Here is a 26,809-nt window from a genome sequence, read left to right on the forward strand (position 1 = left end):
ACATGAGGTGCAAACATTTGTACACCATATCCGGATTTCGACAATTAATGTCTCTTCAGTGATGTTAGGGATCGAAACGGTATTTGGAAGGCCATATAATTTACCTCAATTTAGGAAAGACTCTTGAATTTTAAAGAGTCGAAATAGGATGAACGGATCATGTAAAACCAAAGGAAAATATAATACAAGCCCAAACGAAAAAATATATGAAAGTCTAAATTGAATACAACGTTCAAACCTATGATTGCGTTGGATAAAAACCGCAATTTTTATACGTGTGCATGTAAAACAAATTTCTTGATAGAGGGGTCTAAATACAGCACAAACAACAATTTCCAAAAGACCAAAAAAAGTGAAAAAGTCTATTTTAACAAAACGCATTTGACTAGCAGGTCGAACAACTGATGTTCTTAAACCCTGCTGACTGCCATTGGCGATTGCCAAATAAATTGATCACCAGATCTAACAAAATGGATCTTAATATTAATTTAATACCAAACAGAAAACAATAAACTTGTGGAAAAGATGGTATACCACAAACATGAGGTGCAAAAATTTGTACACCATATCCGGATTTCGACAATTAATGTCTCTTCAGTGATGTTAGAGATCGAAACGGTATTTGGAAGGCCATATAATTTACCTCAATTTAGGAAAGACTCTTGAATTTTAAAGAGTCGAAATAGGATGAATGGATCATATAAACCCAAAGGAAAATATAATACAAGCCCAAACGAAAAAATATATAAAAGTCTAAATTGAAAACAACGTTCAAACCTATGATTGCGTTGGATAAAAACCGCAATTTTTATACGTGTGCATGTAAAACAAATTTCTTGGTAGAGGGGTCTAAATACAGCACAAAAAACAATTTCCAAAAGACCAAAAAAAGTGAAAAAGTCTATTTTAACAAAACGCATTTGACTAGCAGTTCGAACAACTGATGTTCTTAAACCCTGCTGACTGCCATTGGCGATTGCCAAATAAATTGATCACCAGATCTAACAAAATGGATCTTAATATTAATTTAATACCAAACAGAAAACAATAAACTTGTGGAAAAGATGGTATACCACAAACATGAGGTGCAAAAATTTGTACACCATATCCGGATTTCGACAATTAATGTCTCTTCAGTGATGTTAGAGATCGAAACGGTATTTGGAAGGCCATATAATTTACCTCAATTTAGGAAAGACTCTTGAATTTTAAAGAGTCGAAATAGGATGAACGAATCATATAAACCCAAAGGAAAATATAATACAAGCCCAAACGAAAAAATATATAAAAGTCTAAATTGAAAACAACGTTCAAACCTATGATTGCGTTGGATAAAAACCGCAATTTTTATACGTGTGCATGTAAAACAAATTTCTTGATAGAGGGGTCTAAATACAGCACAAACAACAATTTCCAAAAGACCAAAAAAAGTGAAAAAGTCTATTTTAACAAAACGCATTTGACTAGCAGTTCGAACAACTGATGTTCTTAAACCCTGCTGACTGCCATTGGCAATTGCCAAATAAATTGATCACCAGATCTAACAAAATGGATCTTAATATTAATTTAATACCAAACAGAAAACAATAAACTTGTGGAAAAGATGGTATACCACAAACATGAGGTGCAAACATTTGTACACCATATCCGGATTTCGACAATTAATGTCTCTTCAGTGATGTTAGGGATCGAAACGGTATTTGGAAGGCCATATAATTTACCTCAATTTAGGAAAGACTCTTGAATTTTAAAGAGTCGAAATAGGATGAACGGATCATGTAAAACCAAAGGAAAATATAATACAAGCCCAAACGAAAAAATATATGAAAGTCTAAATTGAATACAACGTTCAAACCTATGATTGCGTTGGATAAAAACCGCAATTTTTATTCGTGTGCATGTAAAACAAATTTCTTGGTAGAGGGGTCTAAATACAGCACAAACAACAATTTCCAAAAGACCAAAAAAGTGAAAAAGTCTATTTTAACAAAACGCATTTGACTAGCAGGTCGAACAACTGATGTTCTTAAACCCTGCTGACTGCCATTGGCGATTGCCAAATAAATTGATCACCAGATCTAACAAAATGGATCTTAATATTAATTTAATACCAAACAGAAAACAATAAACTTGTGGAAAAGATGGTATACCACAAACATGAGGTGCAAAAATTTGTACACCATATCCGGATTTCGACAATTAATGTCTCTTCAGTGATGTTAGGGATCGAAACGGTATTTGGAAGGCCATATAATTTACCTCAATTTAGGAAAGACTCTTGAAATTTAAAGAGTCGAAATAGGATGAACGGATCATATAAACCCAAAAGAAAATATTATACAAGCCCAAACGAAAAAATATATAAAAGTCTAAATTGAAAACAACGTTCAAACCTATGATTGCGTTGGATAAAAACCGCAAATTTTATACGTGTGCTTGTAAAACAAATTTCTTGGTAGAGGGGTCTAAATACAGCACAAATAACGATTTCCAAAAAACCAAAAAAGTGAAAAAGTCTATTTTAACAAAACGCATTTGACTAGCAGTTCGAACAACTGATGTTCTTAAACACTGCTGACTGCCTTTGGCAATTGCCAAACAAATTGATCACCAGATCTAACAAAATGGATCTTAATATTAATTTAATACCAAACAGAAAACAATAAACTTGTGGAAAAGATGGTATACCACAAACATGAGGTGCAAAAATTTGTACACCATATCCGGATTTCGACAATTAATGTCTCTTCAGTGGTGTTAGGGATCGAAACGGTATTTGGAAGGCCATATAATTTACCTCAATTTAGGAAAGACTCTTGAATTTTAAAGAGCCGAAATAGGATGAACGGATCATATAAACCCAAAGGAAAATATAATACAAGCCCAAACGAAAAAATATATAAAAGTCTAAATTGAAAACAACGTTCAAACCTATGATTGCGTTGGATAAAAACCGCAAATTTTATACGTGTGCATGTAAAACAAATTTCTTGGTAGAGGGGTCTAAATACAGCACAAACAACGATTTCCAAAAGACCAAAAAAAAAGTGAAAAAGTCTATTTTAACAAAACGCATTTGACTAGCAGGTCGAACAACTGATGTTCGTATATATATATATTATATCATTCATTTATATATACTTTCAATACGCTTTATATAAAGTATACAAGGGCATGTACGTTATCATTTAAAAACACAATATGCCTCACTTTTCTTTAAAACGATTTTAAAGACTTCTAAATTACTTTTTTTTTCTCTAAAGAACAGTTTGAGGGATCTAGTCCAAACGAATTTATGTGTGTTTTGTTTTGTTTTATCTTATTTTATAATCGAACAAGTAAATCAGAGGAGAAATACATATTACAATGTATTCAGTATGTAGAAAGAAATCAAACTGAGCCAAAATTTGGTAGGGAAAAGGGGATTAAAGTTAAGTAATTGTTGGTTTGATCTTAATATCACCACGTCTATGCTACTTGAATCAAGTCAAAACCGGAAAGAAACAAATATGGAACTCCACAACTGTCTTATTTGGAACTCTTATATTACGCTATGTTGTTTTATTATTACTTGATGATATGTTGTCTTTAAATAATATGATTTTGACATTACGTAATGATGTTTTGATATAACTCAATATGGAATAGTCATTACTTGATGATATTTCGATATTTCACGATATGGTTTCGTATTGACTTGATATAGTTTTATCATTACTTGATATGATTCTGTCATTACTCGATGTGGTTTCACCATTATTCAATTTGGTTGTTTCATTAGGCAATGTGGTTTTAACATTACTTGATGTTTATGTGACTTAACGTAATGTAGTTGTTTCATTGTACATGATGTGGTTTTGTTATTTCGTAATGATGATTTGCCAATTCATTATATGGTTTTGTTATTACGTAATGATGTTTCAAAATTTGACGATTTTACACTACATGGTGTGTTTGTTTCAGTTTTTGAAGTGGTCCTGTCATTCTTTGATGTGGTTATCACATTACTTGATGAGGTAAAACCACGTGACCATTTCGGAAAAAAATATGTTCTTTTTTAAACCGATTTCTATTTGTCGTTTGTTTAATGTTCTTTGGATGAGTTTCGCTATCCATTGGGTTCAAGTTCAAATTAAAGTTCGAGTTGTTGTTCAGAGTTATTTGGTATGAAAAAGGGGAACGGCAGAAAAAAAAAGAAGAAAAAAGTACTAAAAAATTTACAGTCTTTCGGCCATACGGGGGATATCCCTAAACCACTTGGTCGTGCCGTTTTTTTCTTAATTCTCAAATTGAAGCAGTATTATATAATACATTCGTAAAAGATTACACGGAATCCTCGTCTCGCCTGATATTGCTGCTGTCAGTGTACACGCGTAATGTTGACTGTACATTTACTTGTACATTTATCGGTAAAATCTCTTTAAAAAAAATGTTTTTCTGTAGCTGCTTTCTCTTGATCTTGAAGAATAACTCCTATACAAGTTTTATACTAATCCATTGAGGTTTACAAATTAATCATGTCAAAACAGTTTAATTCGGTAATATTTGATGCAAAATAAAACCGTATATAGAAATAATAAAATGTGGTATGATTGCAAATGAGACAACTCTCAACCAAAATTAATATTTACCACATGACGTAGAAAGTAACAACTATATTTGAGCAAAACCCATACCACATAGTATGCTATAAAAGGTCCCGAAATGAAAAATGTAAAAACAATTTAAACGAGAAACCTAACAATCTAAATGATGAAGACGCCGACGCCACTACCGACAACTGAATATAGGTTTGTTGTGTCTCACTGCCGCTATATTAATGTTCCGGGTTCAACACAAAAATCAAAAGACTTGTACTTTATTGTCGACAATGAGACACTTTAAATCAACTGACACTAATGTTACAGGGAAATTGGGGGATCGGAATAAGCGAAAAAGCATCAATTTTATAAAACATGACTTCTCTGATTTTTTTAGCGTGTATAATCATTTGAACATTAACGAATATCAGTCTTTTTTTTTTATAAATTGCATACTCTGATATATATCGCACTAATTGAAGCAACAACATTTTTGGAATATCTGTTTCACAAGTGACGACGGATATGTTCCAGTTGTCGTACCCAAACCCCGTCATCTTTTCCTCGAATGTGAACTACCAAATAAAACTAAATAACTGGATTTGTACTTTCACGAATAACACGAAAGGTACCACACATTGAGCAGAATCTGCTTTACCTTTCAGAGCACGTGAGATCACCCCCGATGGATTTATATTACCCAGTAATACCGATCTATTGAGTTAAACCTATTGGAACTGTTTTTACATTTACATGTGCTGTTACATTACAGTCCGAGTTTAGGTTAGGGTTTAGCTCTCACATACATAATAAACTCCACCACGTGCATATTTTTAATGTGCCTGCCAAAGCAAGGAACCTGTGGTTCAATGGTTGTCATTGTTTCATGTGTGTCATATTTTTTTTTCGTAGATTGTTTAGTTATAAGTTAGACCGTTAGTTTTTTCGTTTGAATTGTTTCACATTTTCACGTGGTGGCCTTTGTAGCCTTTTTTTTACTATACGGTGCGTTGAATAAAATTGAGAATGGAAATGGGGAATGTGTCAAAGAGACAACAACCCGACCACAGAACAGACAACAGCAGAAGGCCACCAACAGGTCTTCAATGCAGCGAGAAATTCCCGCACCCGGAGGCGTCCTTCAGCTGGCCCCTAAACAAATATATATACTAGTTCAGTGATAATGAACGCCATACTAAACTCCAAATTGTACACAAGAAACTAAAATTAAAAATAATACAAGACTAACAAAGGCTAGAGGCTCCCGACTTGGGACAGGCGCAAAAATGCGGCGGGGTTAAACATGTTTATGAGATCTCAACCCTCCCCCTATACCTCTAGCCAATGTAGAAAAGTAAACGCATAACAATACGCACATTAAAATTCAGTTCAAGAGAAGTCCGAGTCTGATGTCAGAAGATGTAACCAAAGAAAATAAACAAAATGACAATAATACATAAATAACAACAGACTACTAGCAGTTAACTGACATGCCAGCTCCAGACTTCAATTAAACTGATTGAAAGATTATGTCTTCATCATATGAATATCAGGCACAATCCTTCCCGTTAGGGGTTTAGTATCATACCATCATAACATATATGAGAAGAACATAACCCGTGTCATGCCAACAACTGGTTTTTAAATAAATGTGTTTAGTGCAGATGCAAAGACCCTATAAGTGAATCAATATTAACGCCAAAATATGCAATCTTTAATGACCTGACAACAGTATCGTAACTATATCCCTTCTTAATAAGTCTATTTAAAGGTTTTGTTAGTTTCAGAGGTGAATACTGACATTTTTGTGCTTTATAAAGAATATTTCCATAAAAAAGGCTGTATGGTTGCCTATGATTGCTTACATCCATTGCATTTAAACTCTGGTGGATAGTTGTCTCATTGGCAATCACTACACATCCAACTTTATTTCAAATTCTATGTTGTCTTTTGTATACTTTAACATTGTTAATGTGTTGTACGCATACCCCTCAGCCCTCTTTTCGGAAGCCCGAGCAAAAGCCCTTGATCTTCGATAGAAAAATTTAAATACGGGCTCATATTAGAAATCACCAATTTTAACTCGAAATCTTAATCTAAACGAAACTCATATTCGACTCTAACTCGAACTCTATCCTTAAAGGCAACTCAAATTCAAAGTTGAAATCGAATTCATTATTGTTACTCGAACTCTACCTTTGAATTGACTCAAACTTGAAGTTAAACTCGAAACGCAATGCTAACTAGAACTTTAATTCTAATAATGGCTTGAATTATAACTTGAATCGAAGACTTAACTCAAAGTTTAACTCGAACAGTAACCCGAACTTTAATTTAAACTCTAACTCGATGGATGGCCACACTCATCCAAGGCACATAAAACATGGAAATCTAGGATCTAAAAATAGAAATCGTTTTTCCGAAATGGTCACGTGGTTTTACCTCATCACGTAATGTGATAACCATATGAAAGAATGAAAGGACCACATCAAATACTGAAACAAACACATCATGTAGTGTAAAATCGTCAAATGTTGAAACATCATTAGAAACATCATTACGTAATGTTAAAGCCATATAAAGAATTGGCAAATCATCATTACGAAATAACAAAACCACATCATGTACTGAAACAACAACATTACGTTAAGTCACGTACACATCAAGTAATGTTAAAACCACATTGCCTAATGACACAACTACATTAAATAATGATGAAACCACATCGAGTAATGACAAAGCCATATTAAGTAATGACAAAACTATATCAAGTCAATACGAAACCATATCGTGTAATGTCGAAATATCATTAAGTAATGACTATTCCATATTAAGTTATATCAAAACATCATGACGTAATATCAAAACCATATTATTTAAAGACAAAACGTTATCAAGTAATAATAAAACAACATAACGTTATATCAGAGTTTCACATAAGACAGCTGTGGCGTTCCATACAAAAAGACAAATGTCAGATTTATAAGAACAAAATACAAATGTAAAGTGCCATTTATGTCACTCTCTTTAAAACTGTTCTTGTTTTTGATTATAAATAGCTACATATTTTCCCGTACAATTCAGATCATTTAACTTTTATGTGATTGCTTGCAGGGAAATAACTTTTGAAAGCAACACCTTGAATAAATATGATATTATGTTTTATATTTGATACATAGCAGTACATTTACCATTCCAACAATATGTGTTTAAAGGTTTCTGGTTGTTTATTGCACAAAAGGTTGTGTATAAATTGTTTTAAGTAATTTTGAATCAAAGCTAAGTGGGTAACCTTTAGTTAGTATTTTAAAGGTGTCAAGAATATTGTTAAACTCATTTAAATGAATGTCATACGAGACAAAATTAGCCCGACATTAAAATTTCTATTTCTTCACCATAGGCTGAATATACAGGTTGTAAATTGATATAGAATCTGAGATATGATTTCATCAGATCAGATCACTTCCTTTACTGTAATGTTTATCAAATCTTTTATGAGAAATATTCAGTTTATATTATGTAGATATTTAGAATGTCATGCTATGATTGTTGTTCATTTTTTTCATGTTTTAAAAATTCGGTTATAAAAGGACTGATTCGGCCAATCAGGAATAATATGTAAATAAAATCAACAAGAAATGCACACAGATGCAAGAAGCGAAATAGTACTCGTGCGAGTCCAATGCATTTCTAAACTCGATTGTTTTCTTCTCATACATTGCACCACCGTACTCGACAAAGAATATTTAAGCTAACATAATTCCTTTTTTATTTACTGGAATTCACATTTCTTGTTATTTTCGTTTGTTCTTAGCATAGTTGTAGATTTTTAAATGTATACCTTTGAATAATGCTCATACTATGGTGGCAGGTTAAGGCCATTCCGCATTTTCGAGTTTTCGCTATTCATATTCTATAAGGCGTTAAAAAGCGAAATCGCAAAGTCGAAGACGCGAAAATGCGAAGTCGAAAACGCGAAGTCGAAAAAGCAAAAACGCGAAATAATTTTTCTTTCCAAATTAGCGTTTTCGACTTCGTGTTTTTTGCGTTTTTGCGTTTTTTTGCGTTTTTCACCATTTCTTATTTGACAGATTCTTATTTACATGGACCTGTGCTATAGGAGAAAAAATAGGATATAGGAATTGTAACAATATTGTCATATCCACAAGGAATGATTATTTTATTAGAAGTTTTCAAAAAGGACATTTTAGCAGTTTCCGTAAATTCTTTTTTATATGATTTCTTAATTGAAAAAAAATGCATGCATTTTATGGAAGAAATAGGTAAGTGCATTATATTTTATTTGAATACACAGGCAAACTTACCACAGATGATACCCTTTATGATTCTCATATGATAGCAAACATGCATATCAAATGAGAGCATTTTCCTATGATGAGATGAGAATCATATATAATTTCCTATGAACTCTCATGGTGCTCTTTTTTTATATGATTTCCATATCATCGCTATTATATTAGAATCAAATGTGACAACTTTCCTTGTGTTGTATAGTCTTTTTTTGGTGTTGCATCTTAATATTATTTTGTTGTCAGTAAGATATTTCTGTGTAGAATCCTTGAAATGATTGTGATGCACATAAAAATAATCCAAACATACTAAATGCCTTATATATGCAAATTATCTAAACAAAAAATGTATGTTTTATTAAATTGGGTACGGGATAAACGTCAAAAAGACAACATCCCATTCCCCAAAGCAAATAAATTCTGTAAATTCAAGGGTTTCATATCTATATTAATGTTCTGGTGATATGTTAAAGTAGTAACATGGTAATCAGCCCATCTTTATTAACTGATTTTATAAGACATAATGGTCTTTTTCTAGATTTAAGCATTTTTGTCCCCCGCACCACACTTTGCGGGGACATAGAAATACTGTGCACCCGTTTGTCCATCCGTCCAGTCTTGTTAGCGCTCTCATGGGGACAATTCTTTCCAGAATTTTATAAAACTTACACTACAGGTTGATATCAGCAATTTCTCGGACAAGTTCTAAAACGGGTGCTGATTGCCTTTCTTAAAATAGTTATGCCCTTGTACTATATAACCTTTGATAGATGAACTATGTGCCAGGGATATTGGAACTCTATTTAGTTTTTAGATCATCTTGGGCAAGTTTGCCTGTGTATTAAAATAAAATATAATGCACATATTTATTTCCTAAAAAAATCATCCATAAAACGCAAGCATTTTTTTTTCAATAAAGAAATAATATAAAAAAGAATTAACGGAAACTGCTTAAATGTCCCTTTTTGTGCAACCTTATAATAATAATAATAATAATAATAATAATATCTTTATTTAAAGAGAGTAACTCATTTGGATTAAACAAATTTTCAATAAGGCTCTCTACATACAATATCAACTACATGAATAAAACATAACTAATCTACTATTACACACATGTAAACAATAGATGTATAGAAACAAAATATAACAACAACAACAACAAAATCACCTATAGTATACATTGTGGCTTAACTTATAAATTTCACACTTTAAAAAATATAATGACTTGTAAGAGTATTTGAATGCAGATATACTTTTTGATTTTTTAATTTCACTGGATAGTGAATTCCACACTTTTGGACCACTAAAAGAAAAACCTGATTTGTATAATTTTGTATTTGATTAAGGGACAATAAAATTATCCGATGATGAAAGTCGAGTATTGTACGATTGTTTACTATTTGTAGGCACAATAAGATTGGATAAATATTTTGGTGCCAGTTCATGTTTTGATTTATACGAATCAATCCAGGTCGACTAGTCAGAGGTTATACTGCATTGAGCAAGCGAAAATTTTACAGGGACGAGTCAATACTTCGACTCATCCAAGTTTTCGACACAACCGAGAGTTCGATACATCGAGGTTCGACTGTACTATGTGATGATTTATAACCGGTTCCATTAAATTAATCATTGTCTATTGTCCAAGTCAGGAATTTGACAGTTATTTTCCATTCGTTTGGACTTTCCGTTTTGAATTTTCCTTGGAGTTCGGTTTTTTTGTTCTGTTACTTTTTTTGTACAGTATTATTCACGACTACGTTCATTGGATAAGTTATTGCCTGTACATTATTACTTGTGGCCAAATTCATTTAGTAAATGGTTCATGCCTGTACAGGATTACTTGTGGCAGAATTCATTGGGTAATTGGTAGCCTGTACAGGATTATTCATGGCGAATTTCATCGGACTATCCATTGACTGTACATGCTTATTCATGGCTTGCCATAAATGTCCTACAGCATGTACAGGGTTATCAAAAACTAAAAAAAGGATTCTGTTCAAAATCATTATACATGTTAGTATGAAATGGGTCTGATAGGTAGGAAGGTCTTGCGTTAGGTAACGAATATACAAATTCATCAATAGTCTCCTTTGATTACTGTTATAGTTATAAGGAGGTCTAATATATGTTTTTTGTGGCTCCGGATGTGGTGTATACCAAGAACTTCGTTAAAGATTCTAAGATAAATGGTCTTTGTAAGTAGGAGTACTTGCTACAGGTAAATTACTCAAACCCCTTGTAATATTGTCTCTTGAAATTGAGGCATCTAGTATAAGTAAAGGTGTACTGATAGTTTGAGGGAAACCAATGAACGCACTGACATGTCCCAATACGGTTCAGGTGGCATCACGTTTTGTGTATACACTTCCCTTATTTGTTTCAAGTCAGAAACTTTATCTGCTTTATTTCCTTGAACATGTTGAACCCTAGGTCTAACTAACTCTTCCATAGAAAACTAAGTAATCAAAATCTCTCATCAGAAAAACTAACGTTGGGCCTCTTTTGTTCTTTTAAGTATGGTAACCTGTATCATAGTTGTTCATCAAATTGTCTATGTGCTTTTTGAATCAGTATCAGAACTGTCTTCCTTAACCACTCTTGTTGTTCATTCTGTAAGCTCAGTATAAGGGTTTCCAGCACAGTTCTTTTTGGATTAGGGAATTAACGGGTAAATAAAAAAAGACCCGTACAGGTTTTCCTCTGAACACAAACTTTCCACATCTATATCACAGTAACTACTACGTGAGAAGCGATCATCATCTTGACAGTAAGCTATTGTCACAAAAATGATCAACAAAAATGTACAAAAATTTATTTTTTGTTTTCTCAAAAAAACAAAATAATATAGTATTCAAACAAATACAAGCGTAAGTGTATCTTTTTCATGCGGCACCATTTGTTACAGATCGGAGTTGCTAAAGTGCCATTTTTTTTGGCGTTTAATGGCTAGTATTTCTTCCAGAACTTGATCATGTAAGATTCACTTGCTGTACATGCTGAAATGGCTTAGACTAAACTTAGGTATTTTCAAATAACAGAATATTGAATTGACAAAATAAAAATATTAAACTCACCATTAAATTGACAAAATAAAAATAGTAAACTCAACAACAATCTATTTTCAGAACATGCCTATAACAGTATAATAAATCTATTAAAGTACAAAGTCCATCCAACATATACCTTAAAAGAGAAATGGATTGAAAAAGCGTCGCGTTGTGTTAAATTGGCATAAAATGAAAGGAGTAGTGATCCTTATGTGTCGTGAAATTGGTCCCTTTAATTTATTAACTAATGAACATACCTCGTAAAGAATATGACCAGGTGACTATCTGGAAGGTCATCCGCCTGTGTAAACCTGGTGGAATTAAAGTAAATACGTAGGAATAGAATGACATGTCTTCAGGTCGGCTCAAGCTGCAACTGAGTTAAAAACTCATCACTCGCTTTATTTATACCCTGTGCACAATGTAGTGAGACAACATCGATTTGAACCTGGGTATGACTCGAGATATTATGTTATTATGAGACTGACCATTGGCTAAAAGGGACATAAAATGGTTATGGCTCTTGTACCTCCAGTTTACAACGCGAACATCCGGGAGGAAATGTCATGTAATATTTACTGACTTTGGTCTTTTGTGGAGAGTTGTCTCATTGTCAATCATACCACATCTTATCTTTCTATATATTGACAAATGAAAAAAAAGTAAGTGCAATATTCTATCTTAAAGAAAGGAACATATACGTGTATTCTTACTTCCTAATTCAGTTTAAAAGTAAAACTAGAATCCAACTCTTCTACACTATAACCACAGCAGTTCATCATAAACAATAGCCTGAGTATTTGGCTTATTGCAAACAACTATAAGCGTGAACAAATTCCCATAAAAAAAACAAGGATCGTCGAGGCCATGCTCTGCATTTAATACAATTCTGTTTTCGTATCCATTATGTGAAAATATATGAACAGCATTGTGTTTACTTAATACAGCCACATACTCATAAGAAACTGCTATTCCTATAGGATCCCGAACGATATCTGGAGCAATCCACTTCTGATTTCCATAAATATCATAACATAAAACAAGATCTTCGTTTTCATTTGCGATGTAAATGTTATTAGAGTCAACTGCAAATCTTTGACCTGGAATATTCAGAGATCCTATTTCACGACCATGAAGATCTGCAATGATAATTCTACTAAGATTTGGACAGCCGATAAACAAAATACGACGATAGCACTTAATGTAATAGCACTTTGGTCTATATACAACTGATTCGACTATTTTACATTCGTTTGTATCAACAAAGGCCACCATGTGATCGTTGGGAATTGTGACAGCAACTATGGATCTTTCAACGTAACAGACATCTAACGGATTGTTGTTGAATTTAACAATGTCTTTCAAATATACGCCTTCTTCGTTTAGTAAAACTACACGTCTATTATGGCTATCAACTACACAGAAATCCTCACCTATACTTGACCAACCTGTAACTTTCATCCCTTCTGGAATAACAAATGTGTTTAGCCTTGCTAGAGTAACTTGACGCAGCTTTATTTTTGCTCGACCCATCGTTTCTATACTTGTATTGTCCTAAAATTGAAACAACATTTTGTCTTTGTTGGTTGATGTTTTCTTACTGAGCTTAGAAAATATACAAAACATAAAATGATTAGAGTTTTTACGTTCTATCATTGATAGATTTAAAAAGGAAATGGTTATGTTGCTAGTTAATAGGGTACATACATGGAAATCGTTTTGACATGATAAATCTATATTGCGGCTTGAATTCAATATAGCACATTTATGTAAACTGGATAAAACCAAGACTTTTGTTATTACATTCCTTTAAGACCAATAATGGTACATTTTGTAACTCTGAATTATTTGCAATATCCCTGTAAACAAAACAAAAACGTTATAATATATAAAAAAATGCTTAAAACAGTTTTGAAAACTTGTTATTGGTCTCAGGAACCACATGTTATCGTAAAAAAAAACCAAATTTAATAAATAGTATGGAATACTCTGTAAATTGAAAGTTCCAACCGGAGAATTAGTTTTTTTTATAATACTGTTTGAAGTTAAGTTATACATTTGTAGATTGAGGGGTTCACGCACACATATTGGTGGCTTCAGTTTTTACTGAGACATTTTGAAAAAAAATCGCAGTTGCTTTCGTAATACATCTGAAAGTTTTAATAGTCCACTGAAAGATTTCAAAAATGGCTTCATTCAGAATTAATTTGTACGATTAATGAGTTGGTTTAACAAATAAACACGTTCTTTAAAAAAAGAAATGAGATAAAGATTGTCTATTCATAGCATCTGATTAATACTGTAGTATATAATCACTCAATTGAATTCCTGAATTAAATTAAAGATGTATAATTTCATTTTTATTAAAATAAAAGCTGTGTGTATACTCGACGTTATATAGTCATATTTCTCGCGGGTACATTTTTAGCAAACAATGGAAGGAAAAGGCGACAATGAATACTATTAAACATTTTATGCTGTTTTAAGCCATTTTGGCCCGAGAATTGAGAGCAAAAACATTGGAGCTGCTCTATAAAATTGCTCGTTTTCCTTAAACATGTTATAAACAATTAAATGTATGAAGGAACATATCTGTCTCGGACGATGTGTAAAAAAAAAAACAACCATAAAACCATGATGATGGCGATCAATTTTCGTAAAACTTTCTAATTTAACGGAACATGATTCCTTTATTCACGAATTTAAGCACTGCGATAACGTCTGAAGGAAATATGCTACCTATATATTTGCTTTAGCTTTAATCTTTAATCTGAAGTAAAGCAATGTTTCAAAACATGTACTATTATGAATTATCATATCTCAGTATATTTTTTTTCTATATACAAACAAATAAAATTGTGTGCTATTTCATTCCATAATCCTTTCAGAGGATATTTTCCAGTCAATAGTTTCAATTATTATATCTTAGTATGCATTTTCTTTATAAAATTGTAGACGAATAATTTTAAATTTACAATTTTAACGAAATTTCTTTAAAAAGACTATTTACCGGTTGATAGTTTCACAATTGTTTATTGGATATAACCTTTTTACTGGAAGCAAACATTTTCCCGTACTTTCTGTATCGTTTGATTTGACTCTTCTCCTGAGACTTCCGAATGATTGTTTATACTGCAACTGTACTATTTGCGCAGTCAAAATATTATGACGTCGATTAAGAATACGCGGCCGTAGCGCACTACTAAATGAGATGAGGTAAAGGGGGTCTGGGGATGTGCCCGCAGCAGGACGATTTTCCCTCCGTTATATTGAACTGTAAACTTGCGTTTTCTGGACAGGAGACTAAGGAAATAGATAATGTATTTATAACAAGAAATAAGAGAAATTATGTGTTGATTTTTCCAAAAAAGTTCATCGAAAGGTACCAAGAACTTGTTGATAAATATTCCGTATCAACTTCACAAATAATACACGATGGTCTTGAAGTATAGATTTTGCGTACTGACGTTGTTTATCATCTTAATAACGTGTTAAAGTATTATTTTATTTATCTTTATTAATATAACTTTTACTGTTAAGTCTGTTTTTTTGAGATATCCATTTGACGTGACTCTGTGCTTATGTATCCCATCATACTTTGAACGACAAAATTATTTTATTTATTAATATTACTTTTACTGTTGAGTATGTTTTTTTGTGATATACATTTGACGTGACTCTGTACTTATGTATATCGTCATACTTTGTACCACACAATTATTTTATTTTATTTATTAATATTACTTTTACTGTTAGTCTGTTTTTTGTTATATCCATTCTCTGTTACTCTGTATTTATGTATCCTGTCATACTTTGAAAGACAAAATTATTTTATGTCTACCTGTGCGAATTTCAAACGCGCGATTTTACGCCAGTACTTAAAACCTTCCATCCTTTATAGGTGGATTTTACATAGATAAATAAAATCGTATAATATAAGCAAAATGAGGATGTTAAATTTGATGTATGCCTTTTTGTGCTTCTTCGTTACATTTGTTTGTTTTTATAGTGATTAAGATTATAACACAATGTTGACTGCTGTACCCCTATTTTTGACTTTTTGACCTATTGTGTCTGTTTGTTTTGTTCACGCATCGTTGTCAATATAATGGAATTTGATGCGACTGTCATACCGAGTGCTCCACGAAACCTCTTTCTAAATTATTAACATCTATTTTATCAGCAATCAAAGCCGGGCTCCAAAGTTATTGTGAAACTGCCTATTCTAGAGGTGGCGTGAATCAGATGTGGATACTAAAAAATTCCAAAGATCTTTTAGAGTACATACGATCTAAGACTCTCTCATCTTGCAATAGTATTAAAACATTTGACTTTTCTACACTTTACACAAGTATTCCCCATTCCAAACTAAAAGACAAATTGAAAGAGTTGGTATTACTTTGTTTCATTAAAAAGAATGGCGAACGTAGATACAAGTATCTTGTCTTGGGGAGGGATAAATCCTACTTTGTAAAGAATCACTCTGACTTAAACAAAAAATTCTCTGAAACTGACATTATCAAGATGCTTGATTTCTTGATTGACAACATAATTGTTACGTTTGGAGGACGTGTTTTTCAACAGACTGTCGGAATTCCAATATGAACCAATTGTGCCCCTCTTCTTGCCGACTTGTTTCTTTATTATTATGAGGCTGACTTCATACAGGAACTTCTTAGGAAGAAAGATAAGAAGTTAGCAATATCCTTTAACTCTACGTTCCGCTATAAAGATGATGTTCTCTCACTAAATAATACAAAATTTGGTGACTATGTTGAACGAATCTATCCCATCGAACTAGAGATAAAGGATACTACAGATACAGTTAAGTCTGCCTCATATCTTGACTTACATCTAGAAATTGACAATGAGAGTCGGTTGAAAACAAAACTTTACGACAAAAGAGATGGTTTCAGCTTCCCAATTGTGAACTTTCCATTTCTATGTAGCAACATTCCAGCAGCGCCTGCATACGGAGTATATATCTCCCAATTGATACGATATTCCCGGGCTTGTGTTTCCTATCATGATTTCCTTGATAGAGGATTGCTGCTCACAAGGAAGCTATTAAGCCAAGAGTTCCAAATGGTGAAGTTGAAATCATCCCTTCGTAAATTTTATGGACGCCATCACGAGTTGGTTGACCGTTATGGAATAACCGTTTCACAGATGATATAGGATTTGTTCCTTATGTCGTAACTACAATACCCTTCCCTTTTCACGAATGTGACTTACCGAATTAGACTATTTACCGGATTTGTAATAACATAAGCAACACGACGGGTGCCACATGTGGAGCAGGATCTGCTTACCCTTCCGGAGCACCTGAGATCACCCCTAGTTTTTGGTGGGGTTCGTGTTGCTTAGTCTTTAGTTTTCTATGTTGTGCCATCTGTACTATTATTTGTCTGTTTGTTTTTTTTTATTTTTGGCCATGGCGTTGTCAGTTTGTTTTCGATCTATGAGTTTGACTGTCCCTCTGGTATCTTTCGTCCCTCTTTCATACAAGTGAGAGGTTTAGCTAGCTATAAAACCAGGTTCAATCCACCATTTTCTACATACGAAAATGCCTGTACCAAGTCAGGAATATGACAGTTGTTATCCATTCGTTTGATGTGTTTGTTTTTTTGATTTTGCCATTTGATTGGGGACTTTCCTTTTTGAATTTTCCTCGGAGTTCAGTATTTTTGTGATTTTACTTTTTACTAACTTTTAGTTAGAAGAAATTGTTATACAAACTATCAAGAGTCAACCTGGAAGTAAATCTCTATTCACCAAAAACCTCCTGATTGTACGGGGACCATAACTATGAAATTTCAAATGCCTATTTTTTTCTGTCAATTTCAAAGTCATTACTATGAACATTGAGCATAGCAAGCCCAAAGGTCTATCGCCAGCTATTGCAGATCGTTCCAAGGTTTGCAGACGATTTAAACAAAATAAGATATGTCATAGACGACTGATCACTGTTCACCGACAAGAAGCAGTTTCAAAAATATAAAAACTCCATGCTTTGAAACTCTGTTAGCAAGCTCTCTGTCTCCTAAAGACTTCCTACATCTCGCATGAGTACTGTCTTCTCTTTTAACAAGAACTATTTATTTTATCCAGTTTTAACTTGTCCTTTTAAGAAAATAAAGTAAATAAAGACATACTGAATCTGATCAACAATTTCAGTTAACTGGGTTAACTCTGAATATTTAAATTTTTAGGCATCCTTGAGGAGTGTAAAATGCAAGAATGGGATCATTTCTTCGAAACTGTTGGTTCATGACTATGCGTTTCAGTTCTTAAAACAAGGCCAAAGATATATGTGTGATACGATTCTTACATGCAGATACTGATTCATATTCTATAGCGTCGAGGCGATTACTTTATATCAATTTTAACCTTCTGGTTAATGTGATAAAATATTTAAGTTTGGAAAAAGCCCTCAGAGGTTTCGCATATAAAATTTTTATTAATAACTAACAGTTTGAAGTTTGCGAGAATAAATAAGCGATTGTCTTATTAATTAAATTATGTAGAGATAATGGTGTTAAGTTTTCTTGACAAAATATTTGAGTATTCCAAGGAAGATGTGTGTCGCCTGTCATCTCAATCACAGCCCATGCTTTTGGTTTGGTATGATAAGTCATAACAAATCACTCTTATTCAAAGATAAAATAGCAATAGCACAACACTGTTCAAATTTGTTGGAATTTCGATCATTCGTTTTCAAGGAGTTGCGGATTAGCAAAAATGACCTGGCGACACAAGTGATCCCTATGTCGCTACAGCTTCTCTGTGAGTATATATACATAAACGAGCTGTATTCATAAGCGCAAAAAGGGACACCATAGTAAAAAAATCATTAAAATCAATACTTAAATTTACTCGTATAGACGATCGTCTCAAAAATATTGTTTAATCAATTTCTCAGTAACTGGGCCTTTTCAAATTCTGTTTCCTTTAGTCTTCAGGCAATCTTCTAACAATAACCCTTTCATTGTCTTTTGTTGATTTTTTTTAAAGGAAAGGCGAATTTGTCCGAACAAACAAGTTGTTTTAAGTAAAACATTTGCAAAATGGTTCTATAGATATAAAAGCAAGGTTGTAATTGCCTGTGTAATTAATAATTTGAGATGAAACGTTTCCTGAATATAATTGTCAAAAACAAAACGTGAGGTTTAATTGGTTTTTAAATCGCTTTCAGCTTCGGATAAAAAAAAATAAGAATATATAACTCGGAAGATTTGAACAAATGGGGATTAGAAGTAAATCAAATTCAGACAATATATTTTAAGTGCTATAGTTACAAATTGTAAACCCGTCTATCCAACTTTTCATATTTCTGTGTGACTAATTAATTCTATTGATAAATATATGTTTGTCGTACTGGAAACCAACTTGACGATATCAAGTTAATCTGTTGGACACTAATCCTTTTCTGTAGATACTGTTTTATATATACTTTTGAATGTTATTTTGAAGTCAGTTCAGGTTTTTGGTCTGGTACTGTCCGGACCTTGCTAATAAAGTTTACAGTATTGGTATTCCGTCTTTTGGTTATTTATAGCCGGAAAAACTCCCGGTTATATATGCATGAAAGGATTTTGAACAATGATTTTCAAACTGCCGTAAAAAGAAAAATTATTCCGTTAAACGTCTTCATTTCCTACAATCAATTGAGCCATAAATCACTTTAAAAATTTAAAACAGCTATGCAGGTTCACGTATTGCACACATATACGTTAAATACTTTATTGTTTGAACTTCACATATTAATAATTAAAAATGTAAAATTTTGCAGAAACAAAGATGATCGTCCTTTCAAAAGTGAGGCATTCGCGCTATTGCCTCCATTACGCTACGGGCTTGGAATATAGCCTCACGGAATTTATACGTCGTATACTTTAAATTAAACTGGATGTGTCGGAACGACACGAATGACCCCATTCGCAAAAAAAATGATCAGAGCCTTTTTTGGAGTGAAAATTTGAGAATGAAAGTCTGTATAACTGTATTTTCGCGAAATTTTCAAAGTCCAAAGCCCCTAATGTCAGCAAAAATCCATTAAGTGGAACCAAACGAAAACTTTATCTGTAACTCATTATAGTAGACTCACATATTGAAAATCAGCGTAATATGAGAAGGCGTTTAGAAAAAAAGTCCGTATAACTGTTATTTTCACAAAATTGCAGAGTCCAAAGCCCGTTATTTCGACAAAAATCAGCAGTGCGCAACTAAACGTATACGCGATCTGTAACTCATCATAGTAGACTAACATATTAAAAATCAGCTAAATATGTGAAGTCGTTTTAGAAAAAAGTCCTTTTAACTGTTCGTTGCGGAATGACTTAATGACAGAGTAAGTGTAAAACTATTTGGCCCGACAATATTGTTGCGAGGATAAAAATATTAGGTTAACCCAAAATATTTGATTTGGAACAGTTATAAGAGTTGCAGTATAAAAACAAAATATATAGTCTCATAGTACATACCAGTTTCTTTCTGTATGATAAAAGACTTATTTAGTGGCTATTCGGGCAATAGCAAGTATAGGTTTATTGTACCACTCGACAGCAACTGTTTCCCTCCTCTTCGCGTAGGGTAATAGTTCGGATCTATGGGGACAATGTATTTGCAGTTGTTCTCGTGGCCATTAAATAAGGGTATGAGATTTTTAACCACTATTCATTAGTTTCAAAGACTATTAACCTGCTAAATTGTATTGCAACCATATTTCCGGGACTATTCATTCTACTTTTTTAATTGGACGACAATGACGTCATTAACTATTCGCGTTGCTTGGACTTTTTCTCATGGTAAAGTAAAACACTGTCACAGCAGATAACTGTTAGTGTCTGTCATCGTAATTCTTTAAGTCTGGTTTCAAATTAATAAATTACAAACAGAACCAATGTTTAAGACAAAGAAAACAATCTACACGAATATATATATGTGACTATTTTTACTCAAGACGAAGTATTTGGATTTCTTCGAATGTTATGTTTTTTGGTATAATAAAACACTTAATGACTGGTTATGAGGATAATATCTAGTTTGTTGTACCGTCGATACCAATTGTTGCCTTCTACTTAGCAATAGTTGCTTTCTCCTAGGATGTCTTTGCCGCTGGACTATCTAAAGCCACATATTTCTTTATTTTGATAGATTAACCATAGTGTTGTTTTTACTAGAAACTTAAAACAATGTTTTCTAAATATGCAGACCGACTGCTTAATTATCTTTGCTAAGGCGTAATGATCTCTTCATCTCAATACATCTATTATAAAATTACCTGATTTGTGGCTATATTTTAAATTGGTTAGTACTTAATTCTATAGTATATGCTTTCCAGCTGAATAGATCAGTTCATTAGGCAATTGAATTTGACCGTAAAAAAAACCAGAATCATTTTTAGAAGCTTTAGATCAAAATTCAGCTCACGATAATCAGAAGATAAATGGAGGTATATAACTTTTAAGTTATCTTTAAAAGCTTGTGAAAAATGACAGATTTGTTTAAACACGGTTGGAGAGTTGTCCAAGAATATACTTCAAACCTACAGGTCGATGATTTGAAAGACGGGAAGAAGATTATGATGTTAATAGTAATTTTTGATGTGTGATTTTCTTGAATTGATGAAAATTTAACACTGCCAAACTACGCACTTAAACAAACTATTTTACTAAACAACTGTAATGATAGTATATGTACATGTTTTGTGAGAGGAATGTGGTGTAGATTAATTGTCAAGACATTTAAACACAACCAGTACATTGATAACACCTGTAGGAAATTTGACAACAGCAGTACAGAAAAGGAAACAAGCTGGGCGACTGCTTATATAGTAAAGGTAATAGACAGAGGTTTACGATAATACCTTTTAAAAAAACTGCCCGATAATTTATTTTTGGGTTATAACAAATTTTTGAGGAAAGATTGGGATTTCATAGAAAGCAAGATTTCTAAACAATAAGAAATGTTGTATTTCACAGGTGAATAAACCATACATTATTAATTCCTTACTATAGCTTTTAATAGATCACAAAAGCCAATATTATGGTTAAATTGGAGACACATTAACGAATGTATACATCTATTTCAATTTGAATTTGAAGATGTACCAGTGGCAAGAGAATCATTTGAAAAGGGAATCTTAATTTTTTTTGTATTGGATTTACATGATTAACGGAGGAGCACAAGCAAATATAATTAGGTTTCAGTTGGGATATTGATAGAGAGACCAAATGAGAATACATGTTAATTGCCATTTGGGATCTGCTACAAAATTTGATTTGTATAGGTTTAGTGTGGGATATGTATCCAGGCAAAGTTAAGATTACCCAAGAGCGAGTTTACTGGTTGTTACTAAGTATTAAAAATACTTGACGGTGTTGGTAAATGTAAAACTTTATATAAAGCAGAACTATTTACTTGTATTGTTGGACAAATAATTTGAATGTTTTTCGTTTGTTTGTTTTCTGAAGTCTTGTAACATTAAGGACAAGGGAACGATATCATTGCATTGATCTTAGAGCTTCTGATGATGTATAGCTTAGATGTTGGTTGATTGTAGTAGGTGAATTGAATGAGAAGTGTTTATATATGCATGAGAAAGATTAACATGATCGTAAGGCATATACAGACGCCTCAGAGATATGTTTCGGGGATTGCAGTCCGCGCTGATAATAGCATTGTGTTGATTTGGTCTGTGACTCGAGCGATGTTTAGATGAACTGTAGTTTGATAAAACCCTTACATAGGTTTAACACTGTAGTAGGCAGTTTGTCAGATCACGAAAAGATTAAGAGTTCTAGATGACGTGAACTCTAAGCAAATAATAAAACAGTTAAAAGTTCTCTGTCTTTGTTTAAAACTAGGCGTTGCAAATCAAAACAAATAATAAAAATGTAACTAGCATAGTACAAAATGGAATTAGAAAAACAAATCTACAAATATAGCTTGTGAACTGAACGCATTATGCTTTGAAAATAATGTTCCAATAACGACACATTCGATACCAAAAGACCAGTGAAGTGGCAGACAATCTTAGTGGATACTCTGAATGCGATGACTGGGTAGACTAGATTTACTTCAATCTAAATGTTCAAGATATATTCCAAATTTTGATTTTATGGTACAGATGAAGCGGATGCTTTACAACAAAATTATAAACATGATAAAGGAGAAAACAACTGGGTTAGAACAATTTTTGAAGACAAAGCAAACGGAACTTTAAAAGTCTGTACCGTTCTTGGTGTTTTTAAGTAAACAAACGAGAATTTCAAACGCTTTATACATGGTATTAGCAATACAAAATATTCGACAGACGACATTTCGGCTACTTGTATTAAAGGGAGAGGTAATAACGGTTTATTTAGAAAAATAAACTCTGATTTCATTTAAAATGATATTTTATTGATGTGTTTTTATATTTGGAACAGGTCTAAACATAGAGAAGTTGGTAAAGGAAGCTGAAGAGGACATTGGAATTAGAGATTGCCATCCGTTACATAATAAAATGAAAAAATGTGTTTCTATACAAACAGGGAGCTAGTCAATAAACTTATGTTTGTAGTTGAGTTATTATTGTTATAACAAGCTAACGTATAGACTTAGGTGTAAAGATACATAAGTATAGAGCAGACCAGATAACAATGGGATGCAAGAGTAAACAGAATAACTGTGAAAAATAAAGAATTGGGTATTACAATACTGAATAAAGTAATAAACAATGTACAAAATAAAGAAATAACCTAATTACCGGAACATTTAATAGTAACATCATTTTCAAGTGAAATTTTCAGAAAAGGCGTTATTTTGAAATAAGTAAATTGTGTTCATAAATGTGTTTTATTTTAGATTTTGTCAGTTTGTAAGGACTGCCCCCTTTTTGAAATTACCTTGGAGTTTGTTGTTTTTTGCTATACTTTTTCAAGGATAAAGAACAATGCTCTAAACATTTGAAGAATACTGAAATTAATGACCCCCCCCCCTACCCCTAACCCGACTCTCTATTATTGTACAATGAAAAATATGAGATTGGGCTAGCTTTTTGGCAGCAGTTTTTTTAAGGTATTTTAATATACATTTCTTTCCGGTGAGCATTGATTTAGATATTTCATTTTAAAACGTTAGCGATTATTTATAAAAAGACTATCCGAATTTGGTCTCCTTATTGCTAGCTGAAAATAAATGTATTTTGTTTCCAAAGCAAATCTTGATTTGAATCGGTTTAGTGTGCGATGTGTAAAGATACATAGGAAAAGTAAGCTTTACTCACGAGCAAGTTGACAGAATTGTATTTAGCATTGTAAAAACAGCTGACGATAAAAACACCTGAGAGTTTCAGGAAAGGTACATCTTTATACACATCAAAACATGGCTGGCATAGTTAAAACTGGATGCAGAAATATAGATTCCACCACTGCAACAAATGTGTTACGATATTTCTCCACTCGAGAAAGTTAAATTTTAATATTCAAAGCCCGAGGCTTGCCGAGTTTTTAAAAAAAATAAAATTTAACTGTTGAGAGTGTAGTAATATCGTATTACACGAGTTATAGTGGTGGAATCTGTTTCTCTAGTGATTTTTATCCTTCCTTTTCAAGGATTTGCAGAAAGATGTGTTCTTTATATGTGACATCATCAGGCATGGTCGCCTTTTTTCATGACGTCGTAACAGGAAATTGAGAAGAAACCAAGAAAATGTTTACGTCATAATTAAATATCGACCAATCATTTGCCGTGAACAGATATTTCACTTATGAGGAGAACAATTTTTTAACAATCGGTTGGGAAATGTGAAAATAGTGAAAAAATTATAGAAAGACAGATTTACAAGTTTTAGCTTGTAATGTTTCAATATCGACACAATTTATTTAGCTTTGTGTATACAAAACATCATTGTTGTAATCAATAATCAATTTCATAATATTGTTCATCATTTATTTTAGGCAGTGGCTTTTCTTCCGACTAGCCGGAAAAATAGCAAAAAATGTCTATTCTTCCGGCTATCCGGAAGAATAGCTTTTCTCTACTATTATGCTATTATTCCGGCCATACCTAACCATGAATAATAAATATGCAGTTGGTTAAGTGATAATGGTAGCATCCAATGAAGAATGAAGTGGTAAACAATTTCCTCCCATGCAAACACTGAGAATTGGAACTATTCATTTTTTGCCCGTTCTCCGCACATACATTAATGATTATAAACTCAAGATAAAACGTTCTGGAAAATAGTAATAATGAAGAAAACAGGAAGACAAAAACAGAATTATCATAGAATGAACTCATCAATTACCAAATTTGATTTATTTTTACTACTGGCTGTTCTATTGAACACACAGATTCCCCGTAAATATAATCAGCTTGTCAAATGAAATCAAAAGAAGAATACCAACATCGATTGATATGCAGCATATACACTTCTGAATTAAAGTCACTTGTTTAAAATTGTACAAAAGAGTTTCCATTCAACAAAACAAATAAATTTACTTCATAGTATACAGCATATTCAGATTTTGTTCTATGCAAAGGGAAAATTAGGAGGGGGGGGGCAGAAATGCCTCTCCTCTTTTCATATTCAAACTATGAATTTCCTGCAAGGTTAGGAGTTGGGCCACTGATTTACGGATTCAATGGACATCTATGATTCCTAAAGAAAATCCATAATTTATCATTTCCTTGAAGTTTGTTTCCAATGAAGTCGTCAAATGATTTCGCACGATTTCTTATTTTAAATGTTCGGAGATTTTTAACACAAAGAAAATAAGAGAAAGGGGTAGGCACATGTAAATTGTCCTAAAAAGTAAGATTGTGTTTATGAGAGCAAATATATTACAATTTTTTATTGAGAAAATAAATAAAACAGAATTAAATAAAAAGGGGGGTGTTATCCCCAACCCTGGTATACTATTCCCAGTCCAGACATATCAGTGCATGTTCATAGATCTCCGTTGTAGTAGAACTTAGAAATAATGCATTCAAGTTTATTTGGATTAGTCGTTTTCCTGTGAATTGTTTTACTTTTCACCGCTACAGGTGATGATTAATAACGGGACTGTTTACAGTTAAAAAAGAGAAGATTACAAAATGAAATATTTACAGATTCTTAATTTTCTAAACTACAAATAATTTTTGATTCAGACATACCTTTGAAAAAGCTATAACACCCTTTTTAAAACAGTCAAAGCCGGTGTGACAATTTCTGTTTCAAACCAGGAAATATTTAAAATTTGTAGTTACAAAAATAATACGTTCACGGAAGAAATATAAAAATTTACCGGAAAGAATACGTAAAATAATTGCTAAATGATATATGGTAAAGTGTTACATAAATAAGTCTTGATATTCCTTTTTTTATTTCATTGTTGATAATGATATAATTTTGCTGTAATTAAAACTTGTGTTATTTAAATATATTGATGATTACCAGAAAACAACCCTGGATTTCTGGTACTAACAAAGAGGGAAGCTTCACGAGAATGCTGGACTAGTGAAAAACATTGTTAACAGCTGAAGTGCAATTTGTTGTTGAATAATAAAAAAAAAAATCAAGTGTTTTCAAGGGGATATGGAATGACATAGCAACATGATAGACTGGACTGTCATTAAGGACGCCAAAGGATGTGGTGGTATTGTAAATATCACAAGACAGAAACCCGTTTTGATAAGGTGGTCTCTTGCTCGCCATATTCTAGCTGATTTCAGTTCTGAGATGCGACAAAGATCTGGTTTCACTGTTGTTGCCGAACAAACGAGACAAAACAAACACCTACGAAAAGGGACGAGAGTCATCTAAAACTTCTTGTCTATCATATGCATCAAATAATGACAAACCCTTAGACTACCCACTGCATCCAAAACTCCTTAT

General features: G+C 32.6%; 1 long non-coding RNA gene across 1 annotated transcript; it reads right to left on the reverse strand.

The window, feature by feature from the left end:
* Nucleotides 1-11,688: 11,688 nt before the first annotated feature.
* LOC127712780 (uncharacterized) lies at nt 11,689-26,146 on the reverse strand. Its single transcript, XR_007987314.1, has 2 exons — nt 26,089-26,146; nt 11,689-13,497 (listed from the first exon to the last, which is right to left on the reverse strand). It is a non-coding gene; the product is annotated as an uncharacterized LOC127712780 (long non-coding RNA).
* Between the last annotated feature and the right edge of the window lie 663 nt (nt 26,147-26,809).

The sequence above is a fragment of the Mytilus californianus genome, unplaced genomic scaffold (assembly GCF_021869535.1).
Source record: "Mytilus californianus isolate M0D057914Y unplaced genomic scaffold, xbMytCali1.0.p SCAF_8, whole genome shotgun sequence".
Lineage (NCBI taxonomy): Eukaryota > Metazoa > Mollusca > Bivalvia > Mytilida > Mytilidae > Mytilus > Mytilus californianus.